This window comes from Thermobia domestica, chromosome 12 (genome assembly GCF_964235325.1).
Source record: "Thermobia domestica chromosome 12, izTheDome1.hap1.1, whole genome shotgun sequence".
NCBI lineage: Eukaryota > Metazoa > Arthropoda > Insecta > Zygentoma > Lepismatidae > Thermobia > Thermobia domestica.
The window spans coordinates 27952067-27978389 of NC_137465.1; the positions used below are offsets into that span (position 1 = coordinate 27952067).

The 26323-nt window shown below is 35.9% G+C and overlaps 1 protein-coding gene across 7 annotated transcripts in view; it reads left to right on the forward strand.

The window, feature by feature from the left end:
• Positions 1-26323, forward strand: part of ash1 (histone-lysine N-methyltransferase ash1) — a 261636-nt gene that overhangs the window by 118791 nt on the left and 116522 nt on the right. The window contains exon 1 of one of the 7 annotated variants that reach the window (XM_081733566.1): positions 14718-14950. The exons of the other annotated variants lie outside the window; for them this stretch is intronic. The gene's annotated coding sequence lies outside the window, so the exon portion shown is untranslated. Of the gene's footprint in view, positions 1-14717; positions 14951-26323 lie in introns of those variants that run through there. 7 annotated transcript variants of the gene reach the window in all.

Here is a 26323-nt window from a genome sequence, read left to right on the forward strand (position 1 = left end):
AAAATGAACAGAATGTGAGAAAAGGTGTGGTCTGTATTTATGGGAGTCTTTAATTTATTTACATACTAATAATCTCCCAAGTCTTGCCATGTTTAGATTCTATCTGCCACATTTAATGACACCATTTTACTTACGTTATACATTTCTTCATCAGTTATCAAACAATTGAATCTACACGTGGAAGACAATAAGACTGATCTCTGGAGATATGGTGGACTTAAGTTTGTGTTTAGTATAACTAATATTCAGTTTCGTGGTTTGAAAGTACAGAATAATTAGATGCTACAGAAGGCAGTGAATACCTCGTATGTAAATTGGACCTGGTTTCCAAATCATTTATTTTGATAATTTCTGCGTATACCGGACGAATGCTCCGTGGTACCTTGAAAAATTCCTAGTTTATGCAAGAAGAGGTACTGTGTTCTTTTAAGCGAACAGTGCAAAACAAGTTTTGGATCGATCACTGGTTCACTCAGTAAGCATAGGTGAACGGAACATTCTCGCGTCGTAATTGGCAGGTTCGAATCTCGACCGGGCCATTGTGACATTTTCTTTTCAATTATCCTTTTTTGTTTTCGAATAGGCAGATGTTTGAATGATGCCTTAAATAAGCCCCAGCCCACTTGTGGCACATTTATTCAGCTACTTTTGAAAAATAATCGTGTTAAATGGTGTTCATGAATGTGTCTGCATCTGGGTTGATAAATACAATGAAATCTTACATTTGAGTGGTACTACATACGTACCATGTATAAGCTGTTAGAATCACTAGTTATTACGCCCTTGCCTTCAGCGCGCTGTACATTGTAGTTTAAAGTCGTTTTTATTAGAAGCTCTAATTGTTTGTATTTAACACATTTATTTGCTCACCAACCACCGCAAACTCCATACCATATATTTTTATGTAATTATAAAACAATTATTTTATACACAATTCGACAGGTAACGGCATTAGCGTTACTGTTCACTATTAGGGATTAGCGTTTTATAAGGAATTATCGTCCCCTTGTCTTACTGCAACTAATATTACACATCTTTTAAGCAACATTTCAGAACAAGAGAAACAGACTGCGAACAAGAGAAAGAGACATTTTTTTCTCAATTTCTTAAGACTTCTCTTAAGTTTATGGACATAGCAGCTCAAAGCACGTAACCTTTGTAGTAATACTGTCGGTATTTCTCTTTACATCCTTCTAAAAATCAGACCGTGTTTAATTGGTTGTGGGACTCGAACTCACTCAGGGCGTTCAGCATACCTACACTTTGTAAAGAAAAAATAGCGACACTTGCTCGGATATGGTTTTTACAACATACATTAACCAATATGAGTTTTTACATGAATTGCTGATAATATTACAATGCATATTTTTTGAGCAGTTCATTCTTAATACTTGTGCCGCAGTTTCAGGTTTTTTATATACATATAATGAATTTATATGCATATATTAGTAGCAATGTGTGTTTTCAGCAAAAACAGCTGTGGGAAGAACTATACATAAAAATATGAAAGATCAACAATAATAGCTCAAACCAAAAAAAGTAATTTCTTAAGAGTAAGGTATATTGTGTACGATCATTGAGAGGTACAATACATCAAACTAGGTTTCGTATATGGACCATCGGCTTTAGGAATAGTCGAGGTCTTTTGTTGACAAGGCTATTGCAAAATGCAACCTTGATTTCATGAAATCACACCCGGATTATCTGTTCCGTGAGTTCCATTCTATCCGAGTTTGTTGTCTATTGAGTCTTCTACTCATATTGACCCAAATTTTACAATTGGATTCATGTCAAGTGAGTTTGGAGGCCACATAAGTCTTAGAATAGTCATATTCTTGCACCACGTATTAACGATTTTCGCTCGGTGACATGAAGCATTAACGTCCTGGTAAACGAAGTAGTCCATATTTTCTTCAGGAAAGTTATCTTTAGCTGTTGTAAGAATTTTACGTACCAGAATTTGAAGACGTTTTTGTGTATCAAATGACTCTTTACATATATCCATTGTTCTGACGTCTTTGGCGGTAAGCAAACCCATACCATCACTCAGTAACTGAATATTTGCATCTCTTAAACAAAATCCGTATGAAGTTCCTCGTTCATTCGTATCCACAACTTCACACCACTATCGTTTTCCACTATTCTAAAGACTTCAACGGAGAAAACAACATGCTTCCAGTTGTCATAAGTCCAAGTAGCATATCGCCTCACAAACCTACGTGTTGACAACTTCTGTGTTTTTGTCAGTTTCGACTTTCCAAGCGGTTTTTTCTTCGTAATATCCTCGTTATACAGTTAAGATAATACAGTCGTACGAGTTACTGCAGTTTCAAGATCATCTCAAATTATAGGAACGATTTTTGGGGAAGTCATTCCTTAATTCTGCACTACTATTGATTTTATTTGTCGATCTGCTCTGGGTATGGTTTCTTTTTTCTCTCACAATGTTGAGAAAGGGATGATTTCTTATACTATTTTTGCTTCTAAATTACTCTTTCTGCGGTCGAATGGTGGATTTTGAGTATTCCAGCCATGTCCCTTAGAGATGTAACTTAGCTTTGCAAAGCAAGAATTATGTCTTGTTCACGTGGCGACAAGTTACATTTCTTACCTATCATACTTGTTTACAGTCCACATGTAGGAACAATTTCATACAAAAACAACGCTGCACATCAACAATATTGTCACTTGACACTGTTCAAATTATGACAAAGCAGAGAACAATCACAAAATGTTAATTACCTGGGCCTACACATCACAAATGTAATACAGAATCCTCACTCCAATAACTTAGGAGACGTTCTCAGGTGCCATCTGGTGAGAATATTACTGATACATAAATAATTAGTAAACGCCGTTGTACACCATAGGTGTCACAGATAATGCAAATGAACTATCACACTCATAATTTTCTTCTATTCCTCTTCTAGCCGGCTGCAACTATGGTTTTCTGTGTAAGTTACCTTGAGAATTGAGGTGTCGCTATTTTTTCTTTACAGAGTGTATAAGCTTACTTATATTCGTTCAGTTACTGAACTGAACTCTGTCATACTCGTAGTTAAACGGTGAGCATGTGCCAGGCACGGGAGATCTGATTTCGATTCCGCTGAATGCTTGTGACTCGGATCCCAATTAAGCTGTTAATCCACGTCTCATATAGCCTCGGTGCTAATGGGACGCTAAATTTCAAATCAACTAATCAGTGGTTCAATTACCCTGTTTAAAATCGCTACAAAGTCAGAGAGTATATGTGATCGATTCGTATTTTGATAAACATAAAGAAAAGAACAGCTACTACACATATAAATGAAAACAATTATGCTTTCGTCTATGTCGAAAGAGGCACAGTTTGTACTTTAGTTTACTGAAGGGACTATCATTCGTCTGTGAAAAGATTATTCTGTTGGTAGATAGTAACACTGTTGGTTGCTTTAGAACAATGTTCAGTGCTTGTCGTGCAAGGAAGTTTGGGTGCGGGGAGATCAAGGAGCGTGAGATTTATGTTTCTTGTATGGCCACCCCGTCGAGTTACTGCCTCTTTAGGAAAGCAAGCGAGGAAAAACACCTCGATGTCATGTTTCCTTTTTTATTTTTTTATTTTTACGATTACGTCATCAGCATTTGTATTCTTTGTAGAAATTAAAATAAAAAAGGAGAAAAATCAGTCCGTGACGTTAAATGGTTGATCTGAAAGAAAGAAAGAGTGAAAGAGAGTCTTCGTCTCATCACTTAGAAGCCTGACGCAAATATGTTGAAGAAAATGGAACTCCTCGCATGCATCTTACATAATAAAAGTTTTGTAAGGTTAGAAGACGAAAGATTTATTGATGTTTGCCAAGTAAGTTAAGATGATGTCAGATGAATGTTAAATTTACCCTTAAAAAATTATTGGTTGAGAAACTAAATATCTCTTTGTTCTTTCTCTCTCTCTCACAGCCCCTTTTTAATTTCTTTTGGATAAAACGGAATAACAATATTAGAAAGTTGGCAGCGCATCTTTTAATTCAGCAATGTAGATTCCTTAATTATTGCAGAATTATAACTTTGAATAGAGGTGTAAGTCGCAGTGATTGATCGGAAATTATTTTTTCCGAAAGGTAACAATGGAAGGCAATATAAAATATACAAGGCACGTCCACAAAATAAGTGTAGTAGAGCCCTCACGGACAGAGGGAATGTGTTATGCTGTGTTGGTCACACTGCCGTGTAACTTAGTTCCTGCCCATTCCAGCGAGCCCAATGACGCAGTACGTTCAAAACTGTGACCACAGTAACGTCTCCCGTGAAAGATTTCGATAAAATCTGCCGCTAAGTGTGAGATCGCAGCGTTATCCGTTATCTCGTTATGAAAGAAAAATCTTCGTCTGAAGTTTTAACGAGATCAAATCAGTTTATGATGAAGGCGTTATCGTACAATTGTGTTCAAATTGTATTGTGAATTTAAAAACGGTCGTACTGATCTGCACGATAAGCAGAGGAGTAGAAGACTGTCGATTTTGAATGATTCGCGCAATCTCTTGAGCTGGCGCCTTCAAACCATCATCTGGTTACCTCCCTGAAGATGCACATGGGTGGGAAAAAAATCTTCAATTGACGAGGAAGTGAGGGAGATGAAGAATGGGCAAAAGAGGTGGTGGAAGACTTCTTTGACCATTAAAAAATTTAACCCCCCGCCTCACTAAGTACATCGAGAGGAATGGCGACTATATGAAAAAATAGGTCACAGATGAATTGATGTAAGCATGTAAAAGTTTTGTTTTAAATAAATTTGTTGAAACCGACAAAAACCTAATACACTTACTATCCGCACGTGCCTCGTACAATATCTCACTTCGTAAACGAGTTATTTGTAGTTCTGTTTTTAGTAGAGAAGTGCAACAATTATTTTTTGTTTTATATATTCCACATTCGTAGTTTGACTTGCTCATACTTAATAGAATTTCGTTCCGATTCTCCTGATTTTCATTAGAATTATTTTCTTATTTTCATGAGTACCTCAGAATTCGAGAAAATACGCAAAGATTGTTATATCGAGATAGTTTATCCATATCTTCTACAAATATAGATATTAAATTTCAGAGGTTAAGAGTGTGTAAAAATAATAATATTCGACATATTCAGCATAAGGAATAGCTCTTACAAGGCAAGAAAATAACTTCGGAGAAGGTTTCATTTTTAACAGAGAATGATTTCGATTGTAATAATCAAGAAGTTATATAACAGTTTAAAATTCCTGGAATGTTTGTTAAAAGTGTGTGTATATCATGATAATACACATAACGAAAGGAGGAAAGAAAATCTCCTTCGAAACATTAAATATTAATGAAAATGAAATGAAATCATTAATTTTTACGTCCCACGCTATGCTGCCTAGGCTAAAGGAGATGGTGATGATGTGAAATGAATAAAATGTTGGAATGAAGAAAGTGGGAGGAAACATGAGAATCCCGAGAAAACCGACCCACACGGTGTTTCCAGCACAAAGCTCACTTGGCGCGAGCTGGGATCGAACCAAGGACCCCAGGCACTATAGGTGAACGCTCTACCACTGAGCCACTGCGGCCCTTAAATACCAGTGAGTCGGTTTAAAAAATTAGTAGTGCATAATCCTGCGTCAGGTCACCTTTTAGCATATGAGTTTATGTGTATACGGAAGACATAAGAGAAATAAGATATATGGAGCGCTTGAATCGCAAGTAGTGACTCGAAAATGAAAAATTTTCAGGAGGTAACTTTGAAGGCCAATATTTCATGAAAATTCATATTCCTTTTATGTTGCAACCAAAAGCATAATTGTGAAGTTTGTGCTGATAGTGAATAACATTCGCGTGATGCGATTCACATGAAATATTGGAGTTCATAAGTTCCTCCTTGAAAAATTTCAATTTTGAAGATACACCACCTGGCATCCAAGCTATCTATGTATGGGTTCCATCTACATACTATGAAATAAATTTTGTTTGTATTCGTAGAGCAAAGATTAAAGCTCTACTGGAGATGTTATTGTTACTCTTACGTCTTGGAAATGCGTGGGAGGCCCGGGTTCGATTCCCGGCGGGAGCTCATGTGGTTCGGATTCCACGTTAATCAGTAGGTCCACGTCTCATATAGCCTCGCTGCTGAACGGGACGTTAAACTCAAAATCAACTCAACGTCTTGGAAATGTTGATTTGTACTTCATACGTGAAATAATAGGAAACAAATTTCAGTTTAATTCACTGTATGTAGAGGTTCATTAAATTATAACTTTTGTCTGTATTTTCCTCTGTTCTTGCTATCGGATCTAAGCCATAACAGAAGCAGTGTAAGATTAAGTAAGACCTTTATATTTGATTTGCATGATCGTTGGTATTTAATGCAATTAATTACCCTCTTAACATGCGACTGTACAATTTTCAGTAGTTTCCATTTAATATTAATCGCTCTAAAATCATGATGGGAAGCACAGTTTTCCAGTTTACATGTTAGTATGAATAGTGGTTCATTTTGACGCTACATCATCACGGTACATACATTTCAATTATCACTAAGTAGTGCTGTTGGCACATAAGATGGTTGTATCGATGTTAACTTCACTCACATATGAAGTGTTTGACCACGTATTCATGTCTTTTGATTCTGTTACAACCACAATAATAGGTAATTACGAGCACAGTGTTTGTTCTTTCTGACAATTGTTTGCTGGAACACTATTATTTATGTCACTATTGTATTTATTTATAGCCTCGTGAGTGAGCTGTTGTGTATCGAAGCATATACACGGACATTAGTCCACCGTCTCTACCGAGTGTGACGTGCTTGAACGCAGTTGAATAAATTTGATAAGAGTGTTGGGGCTGAACAAACGTGTGGCAGGTCATTCTGTCCCTGTCTTGTAGATTGAAAGGGGGATATGATTGCTAGCGCTGATCGGAGAGACCCCAGTCACGCAAGCGGCTATATGTGTGATGGTGGGTGACGCCTTTGAAACCTGATCACCATTTGCGACTAGACGACAGTAAATTAGCAGGCAGAAATATACACTTTATTACACAGGGTTATTCAGCTTCATAATACGATTAGGAACAAACGAAATTAAAGAATGTTTTCTTCTTTATACTCTTTGATACGTTGTTTGCATTGTTTTCTTCGCTCTCTCTCTCTCTCTCCCTCCCTCTCCCTCTCTCTCTCAGAGTATGCAATAGTGAATATATAGGAGTATCCATGACAAGAGCGAAAAGGAGTATGACTTGTAACGGATAGTTTGCCGCCGCCTTTCAAAAGGCTAACCCTTGTCTTCATAACCATAGCTTCATATTTTCAGCAGTCCTTTTCATCTTGTAGGAAGTGCATCCCATCCCATTGATATTTTTAAGGTACGATGTTCTCGGTCGTCCTCTCGTTTTATTCCCTAATATCTTGCCTTCGAAAATGTTTTGGAAGAAAGTATCATGTCTAAATAAATGACCAATGAGTTTTGCTTTTTGTACTTCTATTACTTTGATTGGTTGTCTTGCAGTACCCCATCTTACTGCTGTTCTTTTCAGTCCAGCTAGTTCTGGTTATTCTTCTCCAAAACCACATTTCCACTGCTTCAGGTCGGGCTTTCTCCTGTTTTGCTAACGTCCAGGTTTCGCATCCACTGTTTGTAAAAAATGGTCATGAGAGCCACGACTTCAAATATAATATTTACGAAGACTTCAAGGACAAGAATGACTAGCTTTTGGCATACATGTATTTTAGAATAATCATTATCAATCCACTGCAGGATGAAGGTCTCCAAATTTACAACTGTGTATCCTTGATGATTCTTTTCCTTGTTATTCAACAGTCTTCATTGGTTTCTTCATCTCACATTGTATGAAGACATTTCGGACTCCATTCTCGACTCTGATATTTATTTACTAAGCATCTCTTCTTGCAACATATTCTGCCCAGTGTTCAGTAAGATTCTTTCTATATCATTGCTGTGTGATCTGAGAAGATCAGTGTGATTTTGTATGAGGTTATTCGTGTTTCATGTGCATCACTATTTCCAGAGGTCTTGGTTTCCTGATAATGTATTCGGTCCACAAAATTTCGTTCGCCTATAGCTTTGTCTTTAAGCGTTTCTTAGCAAAGTACATGAGTTTTCGTCATGACTCGATGAGAACATACGTGAAAATGCAAAGTTTTCAGAGAATATCTTGTATGTATAAAACCCGAACTAAATTTTTAGTCTTGGCGAAAGTATGTAATATAATAGCAGTCTTTTAACGTTAAGAGAAGACTTGTTTGTTGAATAAACCTTTCAGTTATCGTTAACTTCCCAGGGTCTCTTTCCTAATCTAATAATCGTTTTCTGCAGCTTTTTCTTTTTATTGAAAGAATCCATAAATAGCTCATAGGTAAAGATCTCATTGTAAAGCAAAAAAATAAAAATTATCTCAAGGCCGCCATAAAAAAGTACGTGAAACAATACCAGTCGTGAGACAAACTCGTAACTCAAGGAAGAATTATTTTACGTTTGATTTACTTTTAAGTGATATATTAATTTCGGTTTGGTGTTACATGTTGGTAGTAAATAAAAGAAGCAGCATGCATAGTGGAAAACATGATCGGAATATGATGCAAAATGTAGCCATAAACAATACACTTTGTAACTAGGGGATTTAAAAGTGTGATTTGTGATTGCACCGTTGGGAAATAATAAAACTGTTTTACAAGAGGTATTTCACATATTTGAAATTCTAGCTTTTCACGCAATTGACTCGAAGCATTATTGCTTGAGGCTGTTGTTGGGAGGGGATAAGCAGGTGTTGTCGCTTCAGGCAAACCTAGTGCTATTATAGATCCAGTGTAACATATGGAATCTATTGTTGTGAACAATGAATGAACCACATATACCATATGTACTTCGTAGTGATTTTTGTTAGGTATCTCAATAAGAAGACGTAGCTAGAAAAAAAAAATCTCGTTGAGTCTGTTGTTTTAAGAGGAGGAGGAGGAGTAGTTTCTTCCACTACTAATAGTATCTTAAGATAATTTATGATATGTTGGTCTATACCGCGTTCAGTGGAATGCGCATAAAAATATTTCAGTTCTCAAATTTCTTTTTTGGTTGTATAAATACCTGCATAACTTCAGAGTATGCCTGGAGCTTAATATAATAGTTCCTTTTCAGTAGGTTGATGCTAAATCTTAAGGGTCTTCACTACAGCGAAATTAAACTACCGCTAATTTTAGAGTTTTTCTGCAATAATTTCAAAACAAAGAAAAATATTGGAAAAGCAGAAACGTAGTGAACTAGACAATATGATTTTGCATATGATACCATTATCACAATTCACCTATCTGTTTTTGGTGTGCCGCTATCTACAGAACCCGCAAAAAATGCTAAATCTGTCTTCAGTTCCAAGTCGAAAATAGATAGATGAGTTGTGATAACGGTATCACATGCAAAATCGTATTATCTAGTTCACTACGTTTCTGCTTTTCCAATATTTTTCGTTGTTTTGAAGATATTGCAGAAAAACTCTAAAATCAGCGCTAGTTTAATTTCGCTGTAGTGAAGACCCTTAAGGAGGAGGGAGGACAGTAACTTGTATAACTCTAGGTTGTTCGTTTGATAGTCATAGGATATAGATTAAAGCAATTATATTTTCATAGGTCTTACAGGGAGATGAGAGATGGATTAAAACAAACCTATTGTTGCTTGATTAGAATAAGATTGGAATTCTACGCCGATAAATTTCTCTTAACGTGATTTTTTTTTTTTTTTCATCTTGTCGGAGAGTATTATGCCGGATAGGCCAGTTACTGGTGCAATTAAGCCAATAATGGAAGCCTGATGGCCAGCCCCTTTGCTCTGTGGCTTAAAGGGAATGTGGAAAAATTGGGTAATTCGAGTTTTCATTAGACAGATATTTGTGTTCCGAGATCAGTAAAATATTCTTCCTGTGTAAAGAAACTCTACTACTGACATTCTGCCAAGTAATAATAACTTTTTGCATTTTTTCCCCAACAATTTCCAAATAACGGAAAAACAAAGGGCAGAGCCAAAATCTGGACTCGAAAGCTATGTAGTGCTTTGTAACTGTATTTACTTCCCGCTGGTATAGTGGCTAGCACAGGCCTTTGGTGCACAAGAGTTGGGTTCGATTCCCGGTGGGAGAACTTTGAAATTTGAACGCATTTTGATCGTATTCCACGGTATATTTGAACGCATTATGATAGGTCTACGTGTCATATAGCCTATGCGGTGCAGAAGAGAGATTTCCAATTGAAGTTATACGAAATGATTGGTGGCATTAACATACTTATTTGTCATGTAAATTCATACTGTGTAGAAGACCAAATTAAGTACTGATACACAACATATCAAATACGGCGATCATTTTGTTTTTGAGTATTAGACCACTATAAAGGCGGAACTTACATTAGTTTGTCCTCTGTTTTCCGTTATTTAAAATAATAATAATAAAAAAGAATAGTTAAGGCCATAGAGGGCTTGTCATAGAATGAATTATTGAAATTTTTGCAGTAGTAACTAAACAGTAAGAAAAGTATTCGTTTTTATTTCTGCACTGTATTTTCTTCTTCTTCTTCTTTTTAAATATATTTCTAAGTCTTAGTTGTTTGGATAACTGTCCACGCTTCACTGAAAGTGTGTAAACACTCCGGGTATATTGCTACCTCGGATGTGACTGTAAGTGATAGCCATCAGATTTGCAGTGGCCTTCGTCTCTGTTCGCATGCTGCCTGATGCCAGACGCGGATCCTGTCGGCGAATGGTTAATTCTAAGCTCATCGAAGTATAACGAAAGATTTATCAGTCAGTTGAGGGTTGCCAAGGCTTTCGTAATTATGAAACAACGTTTTGCAGAGACACAATTTATGTATATATAAGATTACATGTGGTCATTTTGTGAGTAAATTACCTAGCGATGTACTGTTAGAAATACTCTTTAGAAGTTACTTAGAAAATTTACTATTTTTAAAAAAAAAAAATACAATAAGGCATATTAAGCAGTCTGTCTATCGAATTCCATCACTTCAAGTTTCTTGCCTATTTGAAAGGAAATGAAAATGAAGTATTTATTTTAACATCACACGATGTTGACTGAAAAGGAATAATCGTAAATTCAAGTCAGTGACAATAGAGTGAGTATGGGAAGAATTGAGGAAACTCCGAGCAAATTAGTAGGACACAACACGGACTCACCATAGTCTTGGAATGAAGCAGGGATAGCTCCTATCAGAGATGGCTTTGTCACATGAAATGAAATGAAATATTTCAGTTTAACGTCCCACGATTATATCATTGAGGCTAAGGGAGACGATGATTAAGGCAAGTAAATGCTGGTAGAAGAATTGGTGGAATGAAAAAGTGGGAGGAAACGGGAGTATGCCGAGAAAACCCACGGACACGATGTTGTCCACCACAAACTTATTTGGCCGCGGATCGAATCAGAGACCTCACGCACCAGAGGTAAGTGCTCCACCACTGAGCCACCGTGCCCCCTGCCTTTGTCACAAGATCCACCATACTCATGGCGCATATTTGGAAAAACAGTCATCTACTCGGAAGTTTTTTTTTTAAAACGGCTGGTTACCAGTCAGGTAAAACAAACAAAAAAAAACTTGTAATTTTGATTGTACTAAAAATGATACTTATTGTACTTTATTAACACTAGTGAGTCACATAATCGTTCGGATAAACAATGGTCTTCATACAGGAAAATGTCAAATTAACTTATCATGAATGTATTGAGAATCGTATTTAAGCAAAGACACAAAGTTACTACATGTGACAAGCGGTGATGAATAGAAAACGCTACATTACACATACACCTCCTCAATTTGTGTTTATTGCTGAGTATAGTAAGAATAATTCAATCGGTAAGTCCTCAGGCGTGTCGTTTTATATCACTGCAAAGGATAACAGCTGTTGCATGTATATACGATTGTACAGTTATCCTGTATCACATAGTATCTGATGAAACCAAAGAGTTAGTTGGCGAAACTGTAACACGTGTTGAATTTTAACGAAAAAAAATATAGTTTTGCTCAGCAAATAATTAGTTTATATTTAATTATAACAAAGCAAAGCTTCTGCTGATGGAAAATATCACAATGTCGATATGTTATGTATAGTACGTATTATAAAAGCTCTGTTGTAAAAATTAATACTCAAATGAAAGTAAACGTATGCTCCTCTTTCTTACCATGAAATGAGTCTGATTCTATTTCCGTCATAATCTTGTAATGGACATGCAGGGACGTGATGAAAAAACTTTTGTTGATCCGAGCAAAATGTGTGACTTAATTGGTAATTGAATCTGCATAGTAGACTTGTACTATGTGATGACTGAGCTACATATAGTACATAGCATGAGAAGTTTCGTGTTGATTGTTTCACTGCGTAAATTTATGCTGTCAGATATGGTTGCATGAGACCATTTGTGCTAAGTGGTTTCGGTATTGTGTGCCTTTTATCCACGTTAGAGTATATTTGTTTTGTATAAGCACGCTCCCACGTGTTTCATGCTGTAATCAAAATTACCGTTCATACTAAGTGATGCACATGCTAATGCAGTCTTCTTGTGTATTAGTATACCATTTTCTTTGATTATGTGTTCATGAGTAGTGCGGTTGCAAAGATAGTAGGCACGCGTATAAGTAAAAAGTGTTTGCTTAGACGATGGTTTTCCGTGACATTAAAATTGATAGTTACTGGCAACAATATTTTTTTTTGTTGTTTATCCTTGAGAGGTCGGCAACCTAAAAGTCACTCCCCTACTCTATCACCTTGAGTATGACTTTTCCTCATAGAGCAGAGTTGGAAATCTTACGAATCGGAAACATCATATTACAATACAACCAAACTGATTATTCCTTCTCTAAAATTTTTAATAACATATCTATATACAGTAATTAGTAAATATTATTATTTATGCATGCTTTGTGCCCTCGCTGTTGGAGTAGTGGCTAGTGCGTGAGCGTTTGATGCACGTGGTCTCGGGTTCGATTTCCAGTGCGAGAGCATTTGTTTTGCTCTCGTGCTAAACTTCAACAAGCATTTACACTGAAGTATCAAATCTAGATACGCTCGAAAATAGTACGTTGTGTGTGTTTGTTTTCATGATGTTTAAATGCCTTAGCATCACGGTTAAAAAGTGAGCATATTTTGAAGATTTAGACCTTCGAGTGTCAAACTGGTCGAGTAACCAGGTATCGGATGTGTCACTTCTAGAGAACAGAATCACGTATCCGGGCCTGGTTATTTATACAATGGGTCAGTAGTGTCTTGCGCAGTCTTAATAGGGTGTGTCGGAGAATTTTAGAATTTAAAAATCAAGCGACAAAATTCAGTGCTGTCTAGAGCTATTACTTTATCAGTGGCAGATCTAGAAGTTTCAGAGGGTCAGAGCCCAGACTATGATAGGTATAGGCGTACATTATTATTATTATTTAATTATATTATTAGTAATAAATAGTCAAACAAGTATGTCGTGACGTTGTGGCCGTTAGTGTCATCAGTCAAAAAAGGTTGGAAACCACTGCATTAAACAATCAGTATGTAACTGCAGTATAAGGGTAATTTTTCTACTGGGCAACATTACTTTATGAAGACTGTTTAACCTAAATGTATTAACATTATCTGTAAACTGCATTTTATGTCGTTCCTTAGTGATATGAGGTAGATAACATTTAAGAGAAGGAAAAGTGTCTGGTTGTATGATTAATTTCCAGACCCCCCACTTTTTTTTTAAGTATGAGAGAGTCCTTGGTTTGGATGACACTTGTAACTGGTTATTAGTTTGTGGTACATGAAGATTTGTTTTCTTCAGAACTTTGTCATCACAAACATATTGAAATACTATTTCAGAGCTACTGAAATATTGTGTATTGTACAGCCATAAGCAAAAGTAGATATCTGCGTATGTAATTTATTAGATAATTCAGAAAAAAATACCTTCTTTCAGTGTATATTCCACTAATAGTCCCGATTTCGAGTTTATTGGTCAAGTTTATATGGGTACCTTTTTTTTTTCTCTTTCTTTCTTGCAACAGTTTGAAGTCAAAAGCGGTGTTTTTAAACGAGGGCTATGGTTCTTCGTAATAAGTACTCACATTTTGTGCAGGGGTTCTGGCTAAACCACATGCCATGTGGGATCGTGATTCACACCACCGTGTAATGTGGATTTCCTCTCCTATAGCTTTCTCATTCTTCTGTCTTTCGTCATAATTACTAGCATGTATTATTTGTCTCCTTTAGCTCACAGTACATAATCGTATAAGTGTCATTTCATTCACATGAAAGAGGATAAACAAATGCCAAAGGATGATCAAAGCCCCATTAATGCATCTTCCAAAGACTTCTTTTAACTATAAATTAGTTCTGAAGTTGAATACATAATTACCGGAAAAGTATGGTAATTATCGTATAATTTCCACGTCTTGTCACTGAGGAATCTTGAAGAATTGGTTTCACCTGGCATTCGAAGACTGCTGCCCTCTGGACAGCTTATCGAATGATTCTAAACTAATGAGAAATTCAAATGAAACGCAACAGTGAGGAAGAAAACTCCCCGCCCCGACGCTTTCATTTTACGTCCCCGCGCTGTCTGCTCACGACAGCTGTTGAGTAAAGTGCGGAGAGTACTATGTGGTGCGTGTGTTTGTTGTATATCTGTGCGTGTGCGCTTTCCCGCGCATTAGTTTACTAGTGTTTTGTTGGTGGAAGAAGACAGGTCCCGAGAGAAAAGAAAAGGTGAAGGCCAACAAGTTGGCGATCCTAAACGTTTTCGTTTGCAGTAGTATCACGTCGTGTAAGAAGATTGTAGTTGGGATCCATCAGGTTGCCATGGTAACGAAGTCGTTGATGCTGTTTTGATGATGACTTTATCTTCTAATTCATTAAGCGTCCCTACTTTTTTATTGCTTCACATACTGAATGATAGATGGAAAAGCTTGAACCAATGACCCAGTGAGTATTTATTGCCAACGTAATTAAGTTGTACATTAGTTACTTTTTTTCTTCTTTTTAAACAGGAGTGTTCGAAAGAAAGAACTACCACATCGTTGTTTTTTTTTTTTTTTAAAAAAGTGCCAATTTCTGAATAAATTTCTAATTCGCGCTTTGTGTATATATTCTAATTTGAGGACGCTGAACAACTCTGGAGAAAATAAGCTACATTCCTGTGGGGTTGATATACCCCACATATTATTAAGAATTCTTTCCCCTCAAAGACTGTCATTGCTTTTCAGTTTTACTTCTTTCTCGTATGGCCGGAACAAAAGCTGACATGGTCACATTTAGCCAAAAATAATTTTTATATCTATTGGTTCCGCATTTTGAGGCAAGAGGCTGTCGAATAGTCTTAAAATTATCGTTAAATTTTATCGATGACTTTAAGTCATCACCAATATCAAACCCAATTTGAGATACGTGATTACTACATCCAAAAATTCATTCCAAACTGTTTAGCCGTTTCCCCGTGATTCGATCATAAACAAGTTCGTTTCAGTTTTGTATAATAAATTACAGTTGAACACTTTTACAATGAACTTAATCAAACGCAAATAAAATTCATTACGAATGATTCCCAGACCTTCTTTTCTTTTTTAAGTGGTATTCTATTGTGACGGTGTTCTCTTGATAAATACATATTTTAAGTCAATTCTGAAAATAGGCATGTGCTTAGAAATGCGATTAAAGAAAGTAATTACAATCACATTAATGTTATTATTCCAATCCAAGTTTTGAAGTATATTTTTGGAGGTTGGTTTTTGTGTCTTATTCCGACTTTTACCTCCAAAACAACACTGTAGAATTTCGCGCTGGGGAAAATTTTAACAACCCTGGCTTAGCGTTTTGTTTAGCAGCGAGGCTATATGAGACATTCTACAGCTTAACGTGGGATCCGAACTACGCGGGCTCTCGCCGGGAATCAAACCCGGGTCTCCCACGTTAAAGGTGCGTGTGCTATCCACAGAACCTCAAGGGAGCTTCGAATTGTCGTATAGATGGCACTACTCCAAGTCAGTAATTCTCAACTGGTGTGTCGCAGCGCATTGCTGCGTCGCGAAGCCCCACGGAATGTGTTGCGAAATTTTGGAATTTGAAAATATATTTTATGCCGTATAGGAGGTTTATAAGATTAGATTTTGTAGGACACATTATTTATTATTATTATTATTATTGTTGTTGTTGTTGTTACCCATGGAGCCTTTAATATTAAGTTAAAATAAGTTTCGAAAACCTTGAAAAATGGAAGTTTTAGCTTAACGTCCCACAATTATGTATCGAGGCTATGGGAGATGGTGATGATAATGAAATTATACCATGAAGAGAGCGGGAGAAATAGAACCACCATGATCTAACCTAAATGTGTCTCGATGCCATGGACAGTCCGTCAGGTGTGTCGTCAGTTGAAAAACGTCAGTAGTAGCGATAGCTCAGTAGTATAGCGCTCACCTTTGGTCTCTGGTTCATCCAGTCATGTGAGTTTGTGGTTCTGTGGATTTTCTCGGAATTCAGCCATTTTCTCCTATATTCTTATTTCACCTATGCTTTCGTTATTATTAGTCATCCGCCTCCTTTAATCTAAAGGGCGTGAGACGTAAATTTAAAAAAAAAAAAATCTCATCGCCACCCTTCGCCTCTTTCTAGATCACAGTTCACATCTTGTTAATTTTAAGTAGCTTTCAGACTAACTTGATGCTGCGTCAACACCGAAAAGCTCCCTCCCCCAACCAGAAATTACTCTAAACATTGTACTAGCGTTATGAACGCTGTTTATGAAACAGTTCCAGGCGGCACAATAATGATTGATAGTGGCAATAACGACTCATTTCTAAAATTGTCATAATTCTGAGAACGGATAAACCGATATGTCTTATCTCCAATTTGAAATTTGTTTTTTAAAAAAACAATTTATAATATTTCAAATCTTCAAGTAAAAGTGAGAGATACTTGTTGGTTTAAATCATTTTAGTTTCGCAACAGGTTGTATGAGACGTATATCAATGTAGCATCTCCAGAAAATCTTTTTAAAAAAAGGGACAATATCGAAAATATGTTACAACCCTCCCCCAAAATTCGAATCTAGGACCAGGTATGTAACTAATCTTGACAGTTTAATTAATCACATAGTAACGATCATGCTGGCTAGTAAAGTTGAATTCATGTTTTCACTAGGAATCAATCACGGGTGTTAATAAATTGTAGTTCATATATTTCAAATATATTCATATGTTGCCTTATTTGAACTTCAGCTAAGTCAGTGGTACATAGTGTTTTTGCGGTCTAGGCCAATATTATACTTGTTGCGGCACTTCACATTCGTAATTTCTCTGGTAAAGAAGTTCCTCGGTGTGGCCATGACATTCACATTACCCTAGTTAGGTTAATTGAAGAGCAAGGCTGTTAGCCGAAGCCGATCGATATGGCGGTTGTGTACCAGATGGCGTAGGCCTCCAAAGAAAGAAAGAAAAACTACAACAGAATACTTGTAACACCGTCTTGTTTACTCCGTGTTGTTAGCGTGAAAACTCCTACGAGCTCTGCATTGTAAGTTGTGAATGTATGGCTTGTTTTATGGTGTTCAGGGCTACCAACTAACTGCAGAGCAAATATTCTTTAGTCATTAGAACGTAATAGACAATATGGTAATGAAGTAGATACATGATGAAAAGAGTTCTTTTAATCCTTTGAAATTAAGATAAAAAGTATACAATAGAAAATGCAAGATAATTTTGATCCTTTCACACCTAGTGGTATTGCTGGAAATCGTGAGTTTAGAAGGGCATTGAGGGAACTGAATATTATACATTAAAATAAAAGTTTATCCTGAATGGAGTATTGCTTCAGCAATATTTTTTAAACAGCATTAGCTTCCATTAAGTTGTTCATGTGTGTCACTGAAATTCAAAAATATGGCGTACGGGTTCTTCCTTTGTTCTAAGGCCACATTGTCGGATATTGAAAAGTTTCGCTTTTGATTTCATTCATCGGTTAGATGTCTATATTAAAGATTTTTTAAGGTTACAGAAGTAGATACATTCTAGTACTTCATATTAGTATACGATAGCAAACCTCTTTTGTTTATTATTATTATTATTATTATTATTATTATTATTATTATTATTATTATTATTATTATTATTATTAAGAGTTGTTCAGTTCGATAAGAACTAAGATTACGGACAACTTTAAGGGGAACCGAAGCAAGGAGAGTTGAAAGTGATCATTGGTGCTAGCGTGCTTCTACCCAAGAGTAATTTGAAATAACTCGTTATATATTCATGCTCTTGTATTACTAACTAAAAACTTAAGACGTACAGCGAATAATAGGCTCACGGTGTAATTTTCAGAAACGAGGGTGGTTTGATGAGTAACTCGGCGTGATATTAAATAAAACAGTTTGAGGTTGTTGATTTTTTTTATGTACACTCACGTCCAAAATTATTGTCGCATGTCTATAAATATGTTGTTGGAGGAATATAATATGATAACGAATTCGCCAGGTATTTCTTATAATGTTAGTATGTATATAATCGGCAAAGACATGTATGTGGCAAATTTCTTGTCAAAAGAGCAGTAAATAAGAACAATAAAATGAAAATAAATCTATCTTGTCCATTAAGGAACATTTTTGTTTTACTCATTCTAGTTTTGGTATTTATAATTCTTTTCGTATGAAATTTACTAGAAAGATACATTTCCCGATTATACACATAGTATCAGTGTTAAAAGTATCCTGCAAAATCATTATGAAATTATATTCTTACAAGAAGACAGTTATAGATATGCGACAATCATTTTGGACATGAGTGTACCTTGTTTTGGACATAGTTCCCTCGAAGTTCACCACACTTGCTCTCAACGTTTCGTCAGATTCGCGATTTCTTAATAGGTTGAAATAGCCGAAGTCTCTCTTAATGTTGCAGAACATGATCCCCAGTAGTAGAGGCTTCTCAAATTATCCTAGTCCCACTTATTGTGGTTTGGCTGTATAAAAATTACAGTGTAAAATGAATAAATTATTTTTGACCTCATGCTGATTTGGAAGAAACCAAGTAATACCATTGAGAATATGTCTAAATGAAATACAATAATTAACCAACAGTGTAAAATAATATGCATAGAGCGCCATTCGGCAAATTTTCACAAATAGCTTAGTTCACCATCGCAGGTTTCTTTTAAAGGTTTCAGTGAATAAGTTTTTGATTTGACGTCCACATTGCTTTTAAAAATTGAAATGTATTAGCAGAGAGTGTAGGAGATACTGTTTGTCTACCATCACAGAACACTCGGGGTCTACAATGTACAGCCATGTGTATTTCAACTATGCGTTTCAGAATGAACACATAATTTAATTTTGTCAACATGCCTTTAGAAATGTTGGAACAGTTAAATTTTTTAAGTTCGTGTCCCCAATCAGTAGTCGTTACTGCTTTGATTTTACGCTAATTCCACCTGTATGTCAGTTCTGTGAAATATTTGAAGCCTGTGTACTTGGCTGTTCAAAACAACTCTTGGTCATCTGACAGTTATTTATATTATAATATTAGAATATTTTAAGAATGATATTATTTATATTGTCATCTTCTAAGAATGGACCTGCACATGATACTGAAAGTAGATCACTGGATGTGGTTTCTGTTTCCAAAACAAACGTGACCTTAGTCGAACATTATCGAATTTGATCCATTGATTTAACTTGGAGTGCATAAAGTTGTCTGTCCACTCATTTATTTCAAGGTCGTATTGTTTACTTATACAAGAGGTTGTTAACTTCTACTCATCCGATTCTTTTCAGTAAAACCAGTCTTGCTAGGTGCATCCGATTTTTACGTCTTGACTACTGATCTTGTTTTCCCTTCAGGCTATGAGACGAACAAAGTGGCAGTCATCTATGGCTTCTTTTCGATGTAAACTGGTTATAATGGCAGCATTTCAAGTGCATATAATGCCAATAGACATTAGATTAAAAGGTAGAATTACACTGCAGAACAAGTTCGCTTGGTAGGAAAAAAAATGTCGTGTTGGGTAATCAGCTTGCATCATTACATTGTTTTTACTTCAGTGTAATGATTGCTTGTGCACTTGGCTTTGTTCATTGGCTACAGTTGGCGCATTTTATGCAAGTATTTTCCGGACTGTGTTTATGATTTTGAAAGAATTTTCCTGCCTGAAGAACTTCTGATCGTACGATAAGTGCTATGTACTATATATAATGCATGTGCATTGCAACAGAATATTTTTATACTATGCAATACGAGTATGCTAAACGCCACCCTGAAGTATATTATCTTTCTAATAGAACCCTTCCATTAATGCACTATTTACTATTTGACTTGTTATTCGATAAAATGAATACTTTCAGATATCTAGGATCAATAGTAACAGATCAAAACCGTGTTCAAGAAAAAAATCAAAAATCGTGTAAAAGCAGGGAATTCTTGTTATTATTCAGTTCAAAATCTTTTGTTGCGAATTCTCTAGAGGAATTTGAAGCTTAAAATATATAAAGCGAAAATCATGCATGTTGTTTTCTAAGGTTGCGAAACATGGTCATTTACTCTAATGGAAGAACGCAGACTGAAAGTATTTGAGAACAAAATCCTGAGACAAATATTCGGACCTAAGAGGAATGGGAATGCCGGAAACTATAATGAGGAACTGCATAATTTATATCGTTTACCAAACATTGTTATGGTCATCAAATCTAGGGTGCTTAAAGGGGCAGGTCATGTAGCCAGAATGGAAGAAAATAGGAACGCTTTCAAAGTTTTAACTGGAGATCCAATCGGAAAACGATCATGAAGAAGACCTAGGCGTAGATGGGAGGACAATATTAAGATAGAGATCTCAGAAATAGGAATACAAAGTAGAAATTGGATCCGGTTGGCTAAGGATAAAAGTCAATGAAGAGCTTTTGTGAACGTGGCATTGAACCTTCAAGTTCCATAGGCCATAGAGTTAGCTAGCTGCGAGTTTGATTTCAGTTTAAAGTACAGATTCCATATTAAACTGTAGATTCTTGTGTTGTATAACATTATTGCTAAAATAATATCTAAATAATTACTCACTCGAGTGAACCAACTTAATTAAACAGTATTTTCTTAACATGAGACATTTAACGTTCTCTCTGCGCATATTTGAACAGTACTTAAATTATTATGTAAACCAGTTGACGAGTTATCGTATCTAGTATGAACTGAAGATGTACTCCGCTTTGTTCCTCCAAATTCCTACAGATTGCTTAAAAACTAATATTCAGCGTCGAATTCTCGCTGACAGCTATCGACATTGTCAAAACTTAAGTAGGGATAAGGTGCATGGAAATTAAATGTTTATACTCATAAGTAAAATATCTACAGTTCCTCTTAAATCTTTTTTTCTTTCTTTCTTCAGTGGTTAGTAACGACGGCGAAGTTTTTTTTTTTTTCTTCAGTGGTTAGTAACGACGGCGAAGGTATCAATTATGTTATTCCAGTTTTATCCAAGATTTCCTCGTTCGAATGTGAAAGCCTCGTATGCTATGAAGAGTGAAAAATTTTTCATATATTTTATCTATACTTTTTTTTCTCTAGAAACAATTTACAAGGTATGAGGGAAGTGGGCATAAAAATCTGTTAGCGACCGTATTGAATATCGAATTGTATGAACCAGAAGAAAAAAGGACTTCTTTCTGTAATATTTATGCACTCTCACCAAAGAAACCCAGTAACCACTAATTTTATACTTTGGTCTTAACAGTCATTACTGGTGGTTGGAGATGAAAATAAGCATATTACACCATTATAACATTCCATTGATATGTCGACCATTTTACTTATGTATGTTTAAACTATGAAAACCAGCGTTCAGTTAGTCACATGAGTTTTCACAGTTGATTGTGTCATCCATAGCTTGTTCTCTGTAACCTTGAAACGACAAATTCCGTCAACGAGTGTATGTGAAACGAATCCTGACACTTCCTTCAGGATATTCAAACCATGACCGTATTTAGTTGTGTATGTTGCAAACGTCTGGGCCAATCTCAACACAGTTTCTGTATTTTTTGTTAATGTTATATATATATATATATATATATATATATATATATATATATATATATATATATATATATATATATATATATATATATATATATATATATAAAATCGGTCAATTTATTCAGAAGAAAATTAATGCAGCAAAACTAATTTAAATTCATAGGTAAACAAAAAGCAGAGATCTTTTAAAGCTGATCGACTATAAATCAGGAATTGTAAACTGCTAGGCACTCAGTATCCGTTGGGACAATTTACAATCTACCGCTCAAAACACTCAACCTTGAATCACATATTTTCGGCGGACTATAGCCCCGAGATGGCGCGTTGTTACAGTTGGCGTTGGCGTTGCGTTAGTGGTAGAGCGCTCACCTCTGGTTCGTGAGGTCGAGTTCGATCCCAGCGCTCACCAATTGGATTTTGTGGTGAACAGACATCGTGGCGTGAGTTTTCTCGGGATTTTTGCGTTTTCTCCGTCTTTGTTCATTCCAGTATTTCTTTAATTTCATCAACACTGTCTCCCTTAACCTCGGTGCATATTCGTGGGACATTAAACTTCAACAAAAGGCTTAGGATTGGGAATCAGAATCGGCATCTGTGGTCGTATTAGCCCATCACATATAGAGGATGACGTCCCTGGGTGATAACACTATCTGAGGAAAGGGAAGGAAGAAAGTAGTCTAGGACCTATATGTTAGGTACCATTCCTGGTGTAAATGAGGAAAACATCACTCAGGATGGCTGGCCTCCAAGTGTCCCCACCGGGAATCGAACCCGGGACCGCTCGCACCAAAGACGAGAGCGGAGGCTATAATTTTAACAAAAGTTCCCAGTGTAAAGGCATTTGCCAAGTTTGCCGGTGTTGTTTCGGAACACGCTGCACAGCGACTTTACGCTTAAGTTCGTCAAGGTGGTGGGTCGTTCAAGCGACCAACTTCATATAATTTCAGGTATTCATATGTTAATATGCAAAAACAAAAATTTACAGTATCTTGCTCAAGAAGGAGTGTTAAAATCCCGAAACCACCTTGCATACGGCACTGATGCTGTACAATATCAAACATCGGATGAAGGGGTGAATTTAAATAAGTTGTCTTTTAGAAGAAAACACGTTCTCTGTACCAGAAGATATACTCCAATATTGATTTATCCATGTGGAAGTTCTTGATTCAAAGTTCCACGTAGTGAAGTATTGGATTTTGTTGACGATTGTATAGTAAAACCATTATATTTAATTTTCTGTTACCGGCTCATGACTCACGAAGTAAAACTAACCTATTTATGTAATAGGTAATTGAAAGTCTTCAATTCAGAATAATATTTGACGTAGTTTGCATGAAGTTCATGTTGAGAATTAAAAGTTACTTGTTATGCTCCGAATCTGTGAAAAATGCCACTCACTACCTGTTTCAAAATCTTCCATCATTTTTTCGTCGGAACGTCCTGAGGTATATTTACAACCGGTTTCGTTACTGCATCCTAATTTAAAAAAAAAAAATCACTCTAGGAACTTGAAAAAATACTAGCGTTGAATGAATGATTAGTAGAGACCGGATGTTTAGGCATTAAAAATCTGGAAAATAGGCAGTAAATTGTAACTCGGAATAATGAAGATACATACTCAGTACAATTAAAATAAATTCAAATCATAGGTAATGTTCATAGAACATAGAAACATACCTGTTTGTTAATATATTTTCTTACTGTATATATAGAAACGAAGCTTGACCTGTATTGTATGTATATTTGGTACATACATGCTCTACAGCACTTTATCACTATACATAACAGTTCAAATTTTATACACTTACCAATAGACACAGCAGTCCAAAGTTTTACAGCACTTTATCAGTAAACATAGCAGCCCAAAGTTTTATGACATCTTATCACTACAAACAATACTTATATTTCTCGGAAGAAGCGGAATCCTTTCTTGAAATAGTAAATTATGTATATTTCTCCAATAATGAATTATTTTGAAGAAAATGCATAGAATAGGCAACATTAGGCACTTAAGCAATTATTTAGGCAAAAATGGACGAAATAGACAAAATAGGCAAAATGGCTTAAATTGAAACTATAATGCTCATATAAAGTTTAAAATAAGAAACGATGAAAAGAGATGGAATTCGAAAATTTACATGCGTTCGATACTCAGTATATTCATTTATCTGATTAAATATCAATAGTGTTTCTACCTGCAATGTCGAAATAGAGTAAATGTTGAAAAGATCGATTTGATGATCGAAATCTTTTTATAGTCTTTCATGCGAGGTATTTTGTAAGCGGTGAGGAACATTCCTTATTGGTTGTTTACCTTAACGACGTTCGGTCTTATTGGCTGTGTTCCATAGGTTCTTCAGCCAAATGCATTGCAGTAATTCAAACGAAAATAAAACCTGAGTTCATTTGATACATCCTTTCCAATCATAGTCAAAGGGAAAGTTGGTTTACACCTTTGAGCGAACGTATTGTATAAACTGTTCTGGAAAATAAAACAGAGAATATAGTGCTCATAATCTAAACACTACAGTCGGTGTAACACATCTGTAAGTTGTTGACTAACCCCACCCCAACGTTTTTATAAGACAAAATGCAAAATAAATTTACCACTTAGTAAAATAGTGCTGTTGAGAGATTCATCACCATTCGAAACAAGAGTAACGTCATAAGCGTACGTGGAGATCATCGCAAAGATACTGATAATCTTATGGAAGAATTGGCCTACTTTTTAACGGCTAGAAAGCCTGATACGGTACTTATTAGAAATAAAAATCTTAAGTTTTTACAATGGAGCTTCATTGTTATCCACCCTTACCGAAAATCTTCACTTACAATTATTATGACATATACTTCCAAGTATTTTGTAGACCACCGTCATACCTGTATTTTATATACAAGGCATTAAACTGCCCACAAGAATTTTATAAACGTAAAATAAGCAGACATAATTTACATATTCGTTGCCCTAAACCAGTGGTGTTAAATCTGGGGTATGCGATTATGAAAAAAGGGAAGAGAAAAATTTTTCCTGTTTGTTATATGTTTAGCTTGTTCAATTGCTGAAAAAGTAGTTCCAGCGTTGTACTTAATACAATAGCTAATTAGAAGAGAGGCAAATTTTGTAATTTTAAACTGCTCGTATTCGTCAGCGGAGCCGATTTCTGTATAATTTGGGGAAGGGGCTCATTCAAGTATTGTGTGTTTCTTTATCAGATGTTCAAGTGAAAATGTCCAGATCCTAGGAGACCCAACTTAACCTGGGAGAAGACCGGATCGTCTTAAATCCCAGGATTGGCGTCCATGGCTATTTCCACTATTGCTTTCTCCGCAGGGAGTATTACAATATATAGTTTCTCAGTGCTTTATTTTTCTTCTGATCCAAATATAGAAAATGTTGCTAAAGCTAGAATCGTAGTAAAACATCCAACTTCTATTTTTCAAATAGACATACGTAAACAGCATTCTCATCTACGGTTCATGTTCATAACACCCGTAAGACTTTTTATTTTATTTTATTTTTTTCAATGATAGCATTCTTTAATCCCACCAAACTCATACTATAGTGTACATTTGTGTATATACCCTTATTTTCTGCATTACTAACAAATTAACAAAATGAATTTTTTTTTTTTTTTTTTGTTCGTTTTTCGTTTTAAATACTTTTGCGACGTCGGGACCAACCAAGGTCCTGCAGTTTGAGCACTATAACACATCCGAGTGTCGTGTCCTGAGCCTTGGAGTAAGGTGACAGAATCCAATCGAATTTCCTTGTATACTGAACAGGTTTGAAAGTTCCATTTGTGTTAACGTGGGTGTGCCTCTTACCATATGGTTGACAGAGAGAGCATTCCACGGTGTTGGTTGGAAATATTAGGGGCTCCGCTTAGGTTGGTATTTCTGAGATATCCTCGCATTTGTTCTCCATTCCAAAGCTTGGCCAGTGAATATTTTTTTATAGCGAATACAAAGGAGATTACGTAATTCATGTTGCATCATCCTGCTACCGCTGTGGAGCCGTTTTCATCGTCCCGACATCGATCCCTGTAGAAACCCTTGGCTGCGCATTCTGAGATAACAGAGCGATGTTTTTAATCTCGTTGAATAGAAAAAAAAAATCAAATAATACGCATATCACACAAAACGTCCGCAATAGTACGCCATATTCGAAAGGGGGAAAAAAGGATTATAGAGACTACCCACCTTGTTTTAAAAGCCTTGTAGTAATAGCTGTAGTACGTATGAATGAATGGTCTAAATGTATTTTCGGATTTTTTTTTTATTTTTTTTTTATTTT